This window comes from Trachypithecus francoisi, unplaced genomic scaffold (assembly GCF_009764315.1).
Source record: "Trachypithecus francoisi isolate TF-2019V2 unplaced genomic scaffold, Tfra_2.0 Lachesis_group2, whole genome shotgun sequence".
NCBI classification, from domain to species: Eukaryota; Metazoa; Chordata; class Mammalia; order Primates; family Cercopithecidae; genus Trachypithecus; species Trachypithecus francoisi.
In genome coordinates, this window is record NW_022681465.1 from 36703286 (window position 1) to 36715914 (window position 12629).

A 12629-nucleotide genomic window follows, 5' to 3' on the forward strand; every position below is an offset into this window, starting at 1 on the left:
TATTCATCAATCCTAAAAATGTCTGTGTAATTTTTATGGGAACTGTACAGAAAAACATTTTAATACCTCAAAAATTCTTCATGAAATTGAACAATTCAGTGTTGTTCTAATTGCAGTTAGGGAATTACTTGTCTCTACAGACAGTGTATTTGGGAGATGGTACTTCAGGCAGTTGACACTTAACACCTGTCACCAAAGCAGTACTTGTTCTATACACCAGCTGGGCAAACACAGAAACAGGGACAAGAACTAGACTTTACAGATCATTTTATTGCAGTTATTAAATGTTTATTCTTTAATTTCTTATTCTTTAATTTCTTTTGGCTGATTAGTCCCACAGAAGAACCTGGCCATTTGAAACAAATGTTCTGATTAAAAATTGTGTTAGGAAAATGTGATGCATCCAAAAAGACACATCAAATTATTACGCCTTATTTCTAATTTTTGTCATTTTTCCTTTATTTAACATTTGTTTGGAACCCATATGGTTAATGAAGAAAAACATAATTGTCTTTCTACTACATAACAGAACGAATAGGTAAGCTTTTAAAATCATTATGCAAAAGAAACATCAAATATATATAATGGATAATTCAAAGTATCTTTTGACTGTAAGTATTTACATTTAAGAACATTTTATTGGGCAAATCTGAAATGTCACATATTCATTACAACTCTATTAGAAAAAATTAATTATAGAGTACCTAGGGGCAAGAAAAAGAAAATAAAGTTTTATTTTACATGAATAGACAAAAAATCAAATACTGTTATATTTCTTAAACTTTGGAAAACTTTCATTATTAAAGTATTAGTTATTCCTTACATTATTTTACTAAAATATGTTACTTCTAATGAGTTAGAGCATGAGCTGTTATTATGAAGTTATTGCACCCAGTAGAATTATTAAATTCCATCAAAGCAAAGGCAAGAAGCTGTTCTAAGGTTCCAGTTTGAATCTAAAAGCTAAAATTTTCAGGAAGTATAATAAGGTGAGGTTTTGGTTCCAAAATGCATTAAGTTGTCAGTTCTTTGGTGACACGTGTTTATAGGATAACATTGCCTATACACTCCATTTTTTTAATTAAAAAAAAGAATTTGATAGACAAAAAAAAGAACATACAGTTTTATTTATACTCAGAAACAAGTAGATTATGTACATATATATGAAGATAAAACTTAAAGGGATAATTGCATAAGTTTGCATGTAGAGAGCTTTGAAAACCTGTTTACTTGTTAATGCTGTTTTGATGTATCATGTGACTTAGTTCTCCCGACCCATCATCCAGAGCTCTCTTGAGGAGCTAAGTGCTCATCAGTTCCATGACTTGGAAACTGTCTAAGTTTAGAGGCACTTGTATTTGTTAGTAAATAAGGCAAGATGATATTGTTTCACAGGTTTTAGTGCAGAAGACTGGATAAGCTGCTCCACCCAGTACACTGATGTTCATTTCATGGTCATCTCATCTGTTGACCACAGATATAAAACACTTATCTGCAATGACCTTTCTGTACATGTAAAAGCACACCTGTCTACCTGGCAGCAGTTGGACCTCACAATGTGGATTGTGCCTTCACCCAGAAGGCTATATCTATGATGTCCTATCGTCATGGTGATCTCTTAGGGATCTCTTGCCCTTTGCTCTGCCACTGTCTGTGCCAGTCAGGCCACTGGACCATTGTGGCAGACAGTGGTTGGTGCCCTTTGTGTGGAGGGCACTGAGTGCGTGCTTAGGCAGACACAGCATTTTTGACAACTTTACCTCCTTCTTTCAAAACTGGGTCTGAATTATGTTTGGTTTTAGGCCAAGGAGGTGTATGTCATAGAACAATGAGTTGGGAGTACAGAATCCTGTTTCTTAATAGAAAAATCAAGTGAACTTCAGCTATCAAACACATGCAACTTATATCCCAAAGTTAATGCTCAGAAGGCAGCATGAACATAATGTAGTGTTCCTTGCCATGGAAAATTTAAGTTATCTGAAATTCTGTTTGCTGTGGTTAACTGGTTCAACCCTAAGCCCTTTGAATTCTAGCATGAAACATCATTTTAATAAATTCTGTGTTTGCACTACACATTGATTTTAGTTAAAATCCATTTAGAAGTCTATACCCTAAGCAAAGTAATCTTAATTTGCGTGAGAAGAGAAGAGATGCTCTAAACTGAAGGCATTTGACCATGACAAAATACCTTTTTTCTTCAATCCACTCTAATCCTAAGAATCTATAATTCCCACAGTTCGTTTAACAATGTTTAATTGCATTTCACCATCTCTGTGGCCATTGCTGAATGGATCTGGCTTCCACTGAGATTTGAAAAAAAAAAATGAAATCAAAGCATAGTTTACAGAATAAAAATTGTAAAAAAAAAAAAAAAAAAAAGTCCAGAACTCATAACTTTACCAATGAGGTGAGGGCCTATAATAGTTATTCATGTCCTCTTGCCAGGAATCTGTTCCTTTGCTTCCTTATGGTATTTGCTTCCTTGGCTTACTGGCTTACTTTCTGTTACACTTTTACCCTTTTCTTCTTTTTTCTTTTCTTTCTTCTTTCTTTTTCTTTTTTTCTTTTATGAAACGTTTTAGTCACGATCATTCTTTTCCTTTGTATCTACTGTAGTTTCTACCCTTTTGTTTCTGCACTGTTTCCTTTCACCTTTAAATCCTTCCTCTTTTTCAATTTTGTTTTGTTTCTTTTTTTGTTGTTTCTTTTTTTTTTTTGTCTGACCCTCATTAGCTGATGAGCCATGCTCTTTTCAGTTTCTACACATGGACCTGAAATCTCTGTGAGGCTGGCATTAGAGGGATCAGACAGCATGAGGGACATGAAATGCAGTCTGGGCTGGAACTTTGTAGATAAAACGAAGAATTTCTTTAACTATGTCAGAAAACTGAATTTGATAATAGCTTTTCTTCTTGCTGTTGTCGATACAAAGGAGAAATACAATTATTATCTACAATAGAAAGTTATTTCTACTATTAAGGAAACCCCATTCTACTGCTAACAACTTGTTTTACATTTGTAGAAGGTGTGTGTGTGTCTGTGTAAGAGACAAAAAAAACAGATCCATGAGGATCTCCATGAGGATGAGAGTTCACAGCAGAGAACTGGACTTCATATGCAAATATTCCTACTTCCTTCTGCATTGCAATTGACAAGCAATTGTTCAAATTAAAAATTACAATTGTTACTACTATTACTAAAAACACTAGATTTTGAGTTCAATGCTCACAATTTTGCAATAATATTATCCCTCTTAATTTTGATAACAACACCAGAAGAGGAATTTTGGCTCTGTTAACCAGTTTATGTCTGATAAACTGAGGCTTCAAGAAGCTGAGTAATTTTCCTAAAGTCACGCCGATTTTATGTATTAAAAAACACTTCTGTCTGACTCCGAATTTGAAGATATTTGGTATCTTTTTTTAAAAAATGCTACACACTCATGCACACAGTATATATCTACAATATGACAAATCTGAACAATTCTAAATGAAATTCTCTTCCCCCTGAGCTCTCATTGATGGCAAATAAGATATGCAACCAGATAAGTCAGGTAAATATTGTATTTAAGTAAACAATTTCCTAAGTAATTGCTATTAGATCAATAAATAGAAACTCTTTTGAGTATATCTAGTATATAGTCTCACATATTTACATTATTATATCTCTCTTTTTATACATTAAGCATTAAAATAGCATGTAAAATGTGCATTACAGCATTTCTAGTCTAAGTTGGTAAAAGGGTCTCAGGGTCCAGCAATTTTAACTTCTGAGCATGCAGTTATCCCTTTAAACTTACATTGATGAAACAGAAATGTAACAGAAACCTTTATTTCTGTTTCACTGATGAAACAGAAAACAGAAACCTTTAATTTGAATAACATTAATTTGTACTTAAACTTACATTGATGAAACAGAAAAACTTTAATGTGAATAACACTAATTTGTACTTTTTAACAAATACCGTAACTCTCAATTAAATTTTATTCAAGCATCACTTGGATTTAATATTCTAGGCTGGGTGTGGTGGCTCACATCTATAATCCCAGCAGTTTGGGAGGCCAAGGCAGGCAGATCACGTGAGGTCAGGAGTTCGAGACCAACCTGGTCAACGAGGGGAAACACTATCTCTACTAAAAATAAAAATATTAGCTAGCATGGTGGTGCATGCCTGTAATCCCACCTACTCAAGAGGCTGAGGCACGAGAATTGCTTGAACTCGGAAGGTGGAGGATGCAATGAGACAAGATCGCGCTACTGCACCCTAGCCTGAGCGACAGAGCCAGACTCCATCTCAAAAACAAGAAAGAAAGAAAAAGAGAAAGAAATTTAATATTCTAGCCATGAAAATGACAAAATTCAAATGCAGAGCAATTAAATTACCTGCTTGGATCTACTGAAAATGAACTTAATATTCAAGACAGGCTGTTATAACTAAATACTACATCTATAAAATTCATTTACCTTTGTACTTTCGTAAAGACAATATTTTTGGTAAAAATAAAGGATTACAGAATAAACCTTTAAAATTGAGAGTTTTTTTTCAAATTCTGAATCCAGTTTATAGGGTTTGCATCTGGTTTGTAGCTAACTCTTGATTAAACTTTATAATAAAAATCTCTATAAGGATTTTTAGTGGAAAACACTAGTGAAACACATAGAGAAACTAGCACTGGGTTTTTAGAAAATTGTATATTAAAGCTTTTTTTCTTTTTTAATTATAGTTCTTTACTTTTAGAATTTTTAAAAGACTTTTATTACATGGCTAGCAAAAGTGGGATGTTTCTACTAGGAGTTCCATTTCTATCACAGATGATTTAAGATAGCATTTTATAAGAATTCCAAATATTTGTTTTTTGGAACTTAAAGAACATACTTTATTCATTTTTATTAATAATTAATTTTTATTGTTTATATTTAAGGTGTACATGATATATTGATATCTTGATATACATTTACATAGTAATTACTACAGTCAAGTAAATTAATATACTCATCGTCTCACATAGTTTCCTTCCTTCTTTCTTTTTTTTGTGGTAAGAGAGCCTAAAATCTACTCTCTTGACAAATTACCAGTAGACAATATAATTTTTTAACTATAGTCCTCATGTTGCAAATTAGATCTCTAGACATATTCATCCTACATAACTGCAACTTTGTATCCTTTAACCTGCATCCTCTAATTTCCCTGTTCTTCCCCCATTCCTGGTATCTACCTGTTTACTCTCTATTTCTATGTATTCCCTATTCTTTTAAATTTAAGATTCTACATACAGGTGAGATAGTGTAGTATTTTTCTTTCTGCGTCTGGTTTATTTAACTTAGCATACTGTACTCTAGGGTCATCCATGTTGTCACAAGTGGCAGGATCTCCTTCATCTTTAAGACGAATAATATTCTACTGTGTATATGTTCCACAATTTGTTTATTCGTTCCTTTGTCCATAAGTACTTTAGTTGTTTAAATATCTTGGCTATTGTGAATAATATTTCAGTGAGCACGGGAATGCACATATCTTTACTCGGTGTTGATTTTATTTCTTTGGGTATATACCCAGAAGAAACGTTCCTGGGTCATATGGTAGTCTATTATTAATTTCTTTAAGAACCTCCATACTATTTTCCACAGTGGTTGCACTGATCTACATTTCTACCAACACTGTTATAAGGGTTCCTTTTCTCCACACCCACACCAACACTTGTTATTTCTTGTCTTTTTCATAAAATCTTTCGTAACAGGTGTGAGATGATAACATATTGTGGCTTTTATTTGCACTTCTATGATAATTATTAATATTGAGCAGTTTTTCGTATAACTACTGGCCTTTGTATGTCTTCTTTGGAAAAATATCTATTCATATTTTTTGCCCAGTTTTTAATTGGACTTTTGGATTTTTTGATATTGTGTTGTGTGAGTTCCTTATTTATTTTGGATAGTAAAGCCTTATCAGATATATGGTTCACAAATATTTTCTTCCAACTTGTAGACTGCTTTTTTATTTTATTGATTATTTCCTTTATTGGGCAAAAGCCTTGGAATTTGATGTAGATCCACTTACTCATTTTTGCTTTTGTTGCCTGTGCTCATGATGTTAAATCCAAAAAAACATTGCCAGGACCCATGTCAGGGAGCTTTTCCTCTACGTTTTCTTCCAGAAGTTTTGTAGTTTCTGGGTTTACATGTGGACCTTTAATCCATTTTGAGTCAATTAAGAGTCCAATTTCATTCTTTTGCATGTAAATGTTCAGGTTTTCCGACACCATTTATTGAACAGACTATCTTTTCCCATAGTGTTTTCTTGGTGCCCATGTTGAAAATTAGTTGACCATATATACTTGGGTTTATTTGTAGATTTTCTGTTCTGTTCTATTGGTCTATGCATCTGTTTTTATGCTAACCACACACTTGTAAAAGTTTTTTTAAATTATTTTATTGTTTTCTTGTTTGTTTTAAGTTTCAGGGTACATGTGCAGGCTGTGTAGGTTTGTTACATAGGTAAACATGTGCCTTGGTGGTTTGCTGCATCTAACAACCCATCACCTAGGTATTAAGCCTAGAATGCACTAGCTCTTTTCCCTAATGCTCTTTCCCCTCTCTCACCCTCCCTTAGCAGGCCCCAGTAAGTGTTTTCCCCTTCCCTGTGCCTATGTGTTCTCATTGTTCAGCTCCCACTTATAATTGAGAACATGCAGTGTTTAGCTTTCTGTTCCCGCATTAATTTACTGAAGATAATGGCTTCTAACTTCATCCATGTCCCTGCAAAAGGCGTTATCTCATTTCTTTTTATGGCTGCATAATATTCCATGGTGTATACGTACCACATTTTCTTTATCCAGTCTGTTATTGATGGGCATTTGGGTTGATTCCATGTCTTTGCTATTATGAATAGTGCTACAATGAACCTATGCTTGCATGTATCTTTATAATAGAATGATTGATATTCCTTTGGGTAAAAACCTAGAAGTGCAGTTGCTGGGTCAAATGGTATTTCCAGTTCTAAATCACCACACTGTCTTCCACAATTGTTGAACTAATTTACATTCCCATCAACAGTGTAAAAACATTTCTATTTCTCCACAACCTTGCCAGCATCTGTTGTTTCTTGACTTTTTAATAATCACCATTCTGACTGGCGTGAGATGTTATTTCATTGTGGTTTTGATTTGCATTTCTCTAAGGATCAGTGATGTTGAGCTTTTTTTTATATATGTTTGTTGGCTGCATGTTTGTCTTTTTTGAAAAGTGTCTGTTCGTATCCTTTGCCCACCTTTTAATAGGGTTGTTTGTTTTTTCCTTATAAATTTGTTTAAGTTCCTTGTAGATTCTGGATATTAGATCCTTGTCAGATGAATAGATTGCAAAATTTTTCTCCCATTCTGTAGATTGTCTGTTTGCTCTGATGACTGTTTTGTTTGCTGTGCAGAAGCTCTTTAGTGTAATTAGATCCCATTTGTCAATTTTTCTTTTTGTTACCATTGCTTTTGGTGATTTCATCATAAAATCTTTGCCTGTGCCTATGTCCTGAATAGTATTGCCTAGATTTTCTTCTAGGGTTTACCTAGTTTGAGGTTTTCTATTTAAGTCTTGAATCTATCTTCAGTTAATTTTTGTATAAGGTGTAAGGAAGGGATCCAGTTTCAATCTTCTGCATATGGCTACCAATTCTCCCAGCACCATTTATTGAATAGGGAGTCTTTTCCTCATTGCTTGCTTTTGTCAGGATCATTTCTTTATATTTTCCACAATACTCATAATTCAAAAATTTAAAATCTCATTTAGAAAATATTTGCATAGATTTCAATGGAAGTAGAATAAAGTTGTGATATTCAACTGTAATTTTTCATAAATATTGATAAGATGGAGTCTGCCTTAAAGCCCACATAAAACTCTTAATTTCATTTTCACATAATTTCTGTTTTCAGTTTTTTAAAGTACTTCTACACACTATAATAAAATTTTTAAAAGAAAAATAGAAGAGGTGCAAGAGGAGTAAAAATCATCACCATTTTTAGATTATAGAGTTTTATATATGGGAAGATCTAAAAGAATCAGCTAATAAACTGGAAGAATTTAGTAGGATGACTGTAGAAAAAAATACTAGAAAATATATTGACAACAAATTTCATAAACAAAAGCAATAGAAATGAAATTTAAAATGTAATTATTTTACAAAAATGTAAAATTTTTTTTACAGTTTTGAATAAATGGAAAGCTTTTTCGAACAGAAAAACTCAATATTGCCTATAATATTTGAATTTTCCTTAAATTATTTGATAAATTATAATGCCACTCAAAATATCATTTTGACAAAACATGACAAGCAATTTGAAACTCAGTCTGAAAGAAATCATCAAATTGGCCAGAAAATCCCTAAAGAAATAATAGCAGTTAGAAGGAAATAGTCCTAACTAATAAAATATATTATTGTGTTAAAGTAGAATAAGGTGACATGACATCAGAATTGACAGATCAGTGCGACAAAGTAGAAAGCCCTAAAATAGAACCAAGACATATAAAATTTGGTATTCTGTAAAGATAACAACTTAATCAGTAAGAACAAAACAGATATTTTAAATTGCTATATAGAACTCTGAGGAAAAATAAAGTTGAATTGCTACCTCATTTCTTACTTAATCTTTTTTAAAGATTAAAAGTAACACTGTTATTGTGAAATAATGTGAAAGTACTAGAATAAAAATTGTGTAGTTGTTAAAAGCAATTTAAGAGTAATAACTGCCTTCTAAGAAGGCACAAATCTGAGTCACAAGAGAAAAATTTGATATATTTCAGCAAAATGTCATCTTATGTGGGGCGTAAATTTGAAAAAGAGTTCATTCACTTATTTATCCACTGAATTAATATATGCTGAGCACAAAATGTGAACTAGGAGCACTTCTAAATATTAGGGAGAAAGCAGTGAACAAATTAGACAAAATTCCTCTCCATGCAGCTTATTTCTCAATGAGAAGAAATAAACAACAAAAGTTAAAAAGTGGATAAATAATGTCAGAAGGTAATAAGTGCTATGAAAGAAAATTAAGCAGGAAAAGAATGGTAGTTATAGATATTTTGTTGAATAAATGAAAAAGATTGAGATTATACAGTATCATCTATGATATGAAGAAATATTCATTCCTGTATATTGTTGGTGGGAATATGCATTGGTACTATCTCTATGAAGAGGAATTTATCAAAACGTAAACTGCATATCCTTTGACTCACTAACTGTACTTCAAGGTGTTTACCCTGAAAAGATATTTGTGCGTAACTCAGATATACGTGTACAAGATTATTTTCCCAGCATTATTTATATTGGGTGGGGGGGGAAGGACCTGTAAACAACCTTAATATTTTTCAAAAGTAGGTTTAATAAAATATGAACATCCATAGAAAGAAAGACGATATACATCTATTAAAAAGAATAAGGTATATTTGTTATTCTAATCTAGAAAACTCTCCAAGAGATAAAGCAAATGACAAAACAGTTTATATGTATTATCTCACATGTATAAAATAAGATGTATCCATATGCTTGTATATATGCCTGGAAAAATTCTGGAAAGGTACACAAGGTAAATCCTGGGGAGTAGATGAAAGTCTTGAGAGAGAGATGGACACATTTTTCATAGTACTGCTTCAAAATTTTTATTACATGCATTGTTATTTTCAGAGAGATTTAAAAAAATGTTGGCCAAAGTGGGTAGATCGACTGAGGTCAGGAGTTTGAGACCTGCCTGGCCAACATGGCAAAACCTCATCTCTAATAAAAATACAAAAATTAGCCAGGTGTGGTGGCACACGCCTGTAATCCCAGATACTTGGAAGGCTGAGGCAAGAGAATTGCTTGAACCCAGGAGACAGAGGTTGCAGTGAGCCAAGATGGTGCCACTGCACTCCAGCCTGGGTGACAGAATGAGACTCCGTCTCAAAAAAAAAAAAAAAAAGTTAAGCACTGAAGCAAATATTATTCATTTTGTGAAAAAATGAAATGCCTTCATGACAATATTGCACTAGATTAGTGATCAAATTAAATATTAAATTTATCCAATTAGGATGTCCTGTATAAATAAATTAGGCCAAGAAATCCTCTACAGGTTCTAAATTTTGTTGGCTGCATGACTATAGCAATCACATTAAAAGCATAATTAGCAAAATGCTGTCCAAAATTGCAGTTTAAAAAAAGACAGAGGACTGCATCACAAACAAATGTGTATCCTCTTTAAATTATAAAGAGGCCTTAGGAGACTCTAATATATAACATGGTTTAATGTCTTAAAAATCCTTTACATAGCATTTTAATGTATTTATTTTATTACTTTTTAATAAATTGTTATTCACTCAAGACTCATGAATTGGGAACTACTATGATTCTCATGCACCCCAAGTTTTATGAGTCCACTGTTTGGTAGACCATCATCATAAGGCTGTATTCACACAGCTATTGTCTATACTTACTCTAATGTACAGCTGTTGTGCTAGTGAGAAAGTAAATGCCTAAAAACGACAGTGGTGCACTATACATTGGAATGTACTTGGACACCCAAAACATATGTTCTAAATTTGTCTAGACAAAAATGCATTATTCTTCCTGTGTTATACTGCAAGATAATTAATAATGAGACATTTCAGTGACTTGGAATCAGATGTAGTTGACACTGTTCTAGTGATATGGGATTGTAGTAGCTTATTTATTGGGGGTAGTAATAAAGGCCATGTAACAAAGCATAAACTATTTTTCAGCTTGAGCTTAACCTATTTCTAATAAAGTTATGTAAATTTTGTATGTGTTTTCCTTATTTACTCAAAAGACCCCATGAGATGCAATTATCTCAATTTAGGAGAATATTAAAGACAGATGATTATCTAATAATTTGGAGAATGCCCATAAAGTGGTAAAGAATCTATAGGCACCTTTAACATCTTATGAATGAGGTTCACATAAAGGTAATTTTTTTCATATGAAATTTTTACCTGAACTGATCAATCATTTGCACAGAAATTGCTCCATAAGATATTGAAGAATAATCATTGCATGAATTAAGACATTCAAATTTGATTTTGAAAGCCCATGATTGTATTACGTGAATTTACTATAAAAGAGTTAGAAAAAATTTTTTCAGAGAGACACAAACAGTAGACTCATGTATTTCAGAAACCTGCCAAGCAAGGTAAATTACCTTTGATGTAAAACCTCTCTTACCCATAATTCTTCACATTTGCCTATAACACAAAAAATGATTTCTTAATGGGTTAGGTAAATCTTAGTAGACTATATATTACTTGTAGTTGAGAATTTTGAGGTGCTACTTCTTTCCCAGAACTATTCTCTTTTCTCAGATTTGTAAATATATTTATTTTGCTTATTATGTGTATCTTTGCCACTTGCATGCCTAGAATTAATTTCTCAACAGTGACCTTAAAATTTTTTATTTAAAATAATTTATACATACCATGTTATAAGCACATATGCAGATCAGATTTGCCTATCCTCTTTTAGCATGATGCATGCTGGGACACATAATCATAGGTTGGCAAAGAGAGAGCAAAATCTGGAACTGGGAGAAGCAGTTATAATAATTGCCCATAGGCTGGGTGTCAGCGAAGTCCCAGGCAAAATGCCAGTATATGGCAATCTTAAGCAAGGCTTAGTTGGATTTTTTTGAAGAGGCTACAGTAGCAGGGAGTATAATCTGACCAAAAGAGAAGAATTATGTGAGAGAAAATTCAGTAAGCGTTCTACCAATTCCTTCTATGGCAGAACACTGGCCTGTTACCAGAAGTTCAGGATATAATGGCCTACCTCTCTCCAAAAGGGACTTACAAGCATTCAGGAGGGTTTAAGGATATAAGAAAAGTGGTACAGAAACAGACATATAGACCAATGGAACAGAATACGGAACCCAGAAATAAGACCACACACCTGTAGCTATCTGATCTTCAACAAACCTGACAAAAACAAGCAATGGGGAAAGGACTCTCTATTTAATAAATGGTGCTGGGATAACTGACTAGCCATATACAGAAGATTGAAACTGGACCCCCTTCCTTACACCATATACAAAAATCAACTCAAGATGTATTAAAGACTTAAATTTAAAACCCAAAACTATAAAAACCCTGGAAGACAATCTAGGCAATACCATTCAGGACATAGGCACAGGCAAAGATTTCATGACAAAGATGTCATGAGCAATTGCAGAAAAGGAAAAATTGACAAATGGGATCTAATCAAACTAAAGAACTTCTGCACAGCAAAAGAAACTATCAACAGAGTAAACAGACAACCTACAGATGAGAGAAAATTTTTGCAAACTATGCATCTGGCAGGGGTGTAATAAAATTAAACAAATTTACAAGAAAAAAACATTAAAAAGTGGTCAAAGGACATGAACAGATGCTTATCAAAAGAAGACATGCATGCAGTTGACAATCATATGAAAAAAAGCTCATCACTAATCATTAGAGAAGCACAAATCAAAACGACAATGAGATATCATCTCGCGCCATTCAGAATGGCTACTATTAAAATTCAAAAAATGACAGATGCTGGCAAGGTTGTGGAGAAAAAGAAACATACACTGTTGATGGGAGCATCAATTAGTGCAACCATTGTGAAAGACAGTGTGGCG